General features: G+C 46.6%; 1 pseudogene; it reads left to right on the forward strand.

Moving 5' to 3' along the window:
- The first annotated feature begins 3,142 nt into the window (after window positions 1-3,142).
- LOC120361934 (U6 spliceosomal RNA) lies at window positions 3,143-3,234 on the forward strand (annotated as a pseudogene).
- Window positions 3,235-4,272: the final 1,038 nt, after the last annotated feature.

A 4,272-nucleotide genomic window follows, 5' to 3' on the forward strand; every position in this document is an offset into this window, starting at 1 on the left:
AGCCACCGTGCCCGGCCCAGATGTCATTTTCAAAGAGAACTTTACAAGGAACTCCGAGGAACCTGATGGGACATTAAACAAACAAGATCCAACCCTTCTCCAGGGGTTAAAAATGGCTGAGCATTTACCAAACTGATTCAGAATTCAAGACCGCTTAGATTCCTATTTCCACTGGCCTCATCCCTGCTACTTGACCAAGTGGCATTGAGAGAAGTATTGCATCTGGAAAGAGGAAGGCCAGGGCATGTTCCGAGAATGAAAAAAAATTATGAGACACCTAAGCAAGACCAGTGGGTGAGCCAACAATGTCAGCTGCCTGCTCAAGGCCGCTGGGAGGGAACACTCAGTGCAGCAGATGGAACACAACTGGCAGGCGACGGCAAATGGCATTAGTGTGGCTTCCTTTGTTCCTTGGTGTTGCTAGGGAGGATGTCCTCCCTCCCTTCTGGAGGCCACATGGTTCCACTCTCCCCAAACAGTAGGGAAGGATGAAGGTTCCTGGCTGCCACCCACTGCAGTTACAACTGAAGGAACAATATGTCTTTTTATTTATTTGTTTGTTTGTTTATTCATTTATTTACTTATCTTGAGACAGGGTATGGCTCTGTCACCCACACTGAAGTGCAGAGGCACCATCATGGCTCACTGCGCCTTGACCTTCCGGGTTCAAGAGATCCTACCACCTCAGCCTCCTGGGTAGCTGGAACTTCAGGCATGTGCCTCATGCCTGGATAATTTCCTCCCCCTTCCTCCACAGATGGAGTCTTGCTCTGTCACCCAGACTGGAATGCAGTGGCGCAATCTCGGCTCACGGCAACCTCCTCCTCCCAGGTTCAAGCTATTGTCGTGTCTCAGCCTCCAGAGTAGCTGGGATTACAGGCGCGTGCCACCACGCCCAGCTAATTTTTGTATTTTCAGTAGAAATGGGGTTTCACTATCTTGACCAGGCTGGTCTCAAGCTCCTGACCTCAGGTAATCCACCTGCCTCAGCCTCCCAAAGTGCTGGGATTACAGGAGTGAGCCACTGCACCCAGCATATGCCCCAATAATTTAAAAAAAAAAAAATTAATTTTTTTAGGGGAGAGACAAGTTGTTATCTGCTATGTTGCCCAAGCTGGGGAACAATGTGTCTTTATGCAAAACACACCAGGCACTTCCAGAGGTGGCCACCTTTCCCCAGACAGGACCTCTCACAGAGTTTTTCTTTCTCTCTCTCTTTTTTTTTTTTTTTTTTTTTTTTGGCTTTCAGGTAATGTTGCTTTTCAGTTCTTGATATCACCATCATTGGTCTGAGATTCCTCTCTGGCTGAATAAATCTATCAATTTCTCCAGTCCTTTAAATTACTGCTTTTCACTCCAATTCTCCTCCCGTCAGTGGCAACCACTCGAGTGTGTACTCTGTCAAGCTGTGTAGAGGGGTGTGTGTGTGTGTGTGTGTGTGTGTTTTCAATAAACATAGTGGTAGGGGCCCGGAGAGTGTGTTCAGTCTCTTACCGGGTGCTTTTTCCCTGAGCGCTGTGTGTTAACTGTCCATGCTGCTGTGTGCTCCTGAGTTGCTTGTAACCACTCAGTTGCTTCTATTTTTCCCTGGTGGTGGACATCTGGATTGCCTCCAGTTCTGTGTTAGCACAAGCACTGTGCAATAAACATCCTTGCATGGGTCCCTGTAGCAGGCTCAAGAATGGACCCCAAAGGTATCAAATCCTAATGCTTGGAGCCTGTGAATGTTGCCTTATAAGGAAAAAGGGTCTTTGCAGATGTGATTCTATTGAAGATTTTGAGATGGGGACATTATCCTGGAGTATCAGGGTGGGCTGGAAATGGAGTTAGGTGTTGTATTCGTTTCGGTGGTTGCTGTAACGAAGCACTGTACTGTTCTGGTGGCTTAAGACAACAGAAATCTATTCTCTTATGGTTCTGGAAGCCAGAAGTCTGAAATCAAGGCGTCAGTGGGGCCGCAGTGCTTCTGAAACCCTTCCTTGCCCCTTCCAGATTCTAGTGGCCTCGGATGTTCGTTCGTTTGTGGCATCATCACTCCAACATCTCCCTCATTTTCACATGGCCTCCCCTGTTTCTCTGTCTGTCCTTTTGCCCTCTTATAAGGACAGAAATTGGATTAAGGGCCCCTCCTACTCCAGTATGACCTCATCTTAACTAATTACATCTACAAAGACCCTATTTCCAAATAAGGTTACTTTCTGAGGTTCTCAGTGAATGTGAATTGGGGGGGGGGCACTATTCAGCCCACTACTCCTGTAATTCTTATAAAAGAGAGACAGAGGTAGATTTGACACTCACACAGAGAAGATAGAGTGAAGAGGGAGCAGAGGAAGATTTGAAAATGCTGGCCTTGAACATCAAATGCAGCCACAGACCAGGGAAGGCTAGCAGCCACCAGAAGTTGGAAGAAGCAAGGAATGGAGTCCTCTCACCCCAGAACCTCCTGAGCGATCATAGCCCTGCTGACACCTGGGTTTCAGCCCAAAGATAGTGATATTGGACCCTTGACTCCATAAGTACCAGAGAATACATTTCTGTTGTTTTGATCCATTGAGTTTATGATACTTTGTTACAGCAGCCACAAGAAACTCAGTCTCTTTGTGGGTCTGCAGGAGAATTTCTTGAGGGTATACCCAGGAGTGGGCTTACTGAGACACTGTGGGCACAGACCCGATTTGGCTAAATGCTACCAGGTGGCTCTCCAAAGTGCCTACATCCATCTAGTGGGACTCTCAGCAGCGGCACACAATGGTTCCTCTTTCTGCTTATTCTAGCCAACACTTGGCATCATACAGCTGATTTTTGCCAGTCTGACATGTGTGTATCCTATCTCATTGTTGTCATTTGCATTTCTCTGATTACTAATGAATCTGGGATCCAAGCATCTCTTCACATAGTTACTTGCCAGCCTTTTCAGTTTCTTCTCCTGAGAATTGCCTATGCATATGCTTTGCTCATTTTCCTGTTGGGTCTTTTTCTTGTTGTTTTGCAGAATGTTCTTGTATATTTTATCCATTAATCTCTTGTTGGTTTTAAACAGCAAATATATTCTCCCCATCTGTTGTCTGTCTGTTAATTCTATCTGTGCTGTCCTTCATGGAAAGGAATGCTTAATTTTGCTGTAATCGAATCTAATTTGAGTGCTCATTTCGGCTGTGCATATACTACAATTGGAACTATATGGATAAGATTAGCATGGCCCCTGCACAAGTTCACAAAGTGTTCCACATAATTAAAATAAATAAAATACAATAACAAATCTAATTCAAGGCTGACAACAGAAGGGTGGATGGGTCAGGGACTATTGTGCAAACAGAGTATTACTGTGTGTGTGTGTGTGTGTGTGTGTGTGTGTGTGTGCTGTGCATGCATGTAACCACTGACTGAATATCACCCCTCAGGATGGGTCAGTTGCTTAAACTTTAGGCTTAACTGCTCCTTTGCTCCCTGCACCAACACAAACAGTTCACCACAACAGTTCTCAGACTCTCCCGTGCACTAGAATCACCCCAAGGGCTTGCTAAAACCCAGATTCCTGGGTGCCACCCCCAGAGTTGCTGAGTCAGCAAGTCTGGAGTGGGGCCCAAGGATCTGTGCCACTGATAACCTCCCAGTGACACCGATGTTAGTGGCCCAGAGGCACACTTGGAGAGCTACTCTAGAGTACACAGGGAATGCTAGCATGTTGCTGAAGCTCTGAGGAAATAGAAAGTACGGCTGCTTGTCAGCTGGCCAAGGGGCACCAGGAAATCTGAGGAAGATAGGGAAGTCACTGCCAGTGCTAAAAGGCACCCCTGAGGCCACAAAGGCCAAACTTTTTGACAGAGATCAAATATGAGACCCAAAGAGAGTCAGTTACTTGACCAAGGTCACACAATTAAGTTGTGGCCTAGGTCAGGTATGGTGGCTCACATCTGTAACCCCACACTTTTGGAGGCTGAAGTGGGAGGATTCCTTGAGCCCTGGAACTTGAGACCAGACTGGGCAACATAGGGAGACTCCATCAATAAATAAACAAATAAAGGCTGAGGCCAGACTGTCTGGTATCAGCGCTCTTTTCTCTTCACACTCCCCATCCTGGTTCTCCTAAGGGACACAAACATGGCCCTCCACATCTTGAGGACTTGTGCCCCTGACAGTCCCTATAGTATTTCCCACCATCACCATTTTTATCACAGCTTGTCCAGCAGAAAGAAGCCAAGCATACCTAGAAGGCATCCAAGTGACATGCAGCCCTGCCATCCCTCATTCTTCCCTTTTTGGGCACTCTGA

The sequence above is a fragment of the Saimiri boliviensis genome, chromosome X (genome assembly GCF_048565385.1).
Source record: "Saimiri boliviensis isolate mSaiBol1 chromosome X, mSaiBol1.pri, whole genome shotgun sequence".
NCBI classification, from domain to species: domain Eukaryota; kingdom Metazoa; phylum Chordata; class Mammalia; order Primates; family Cebidae; genus Saimiri; species Saimiri boliviensis.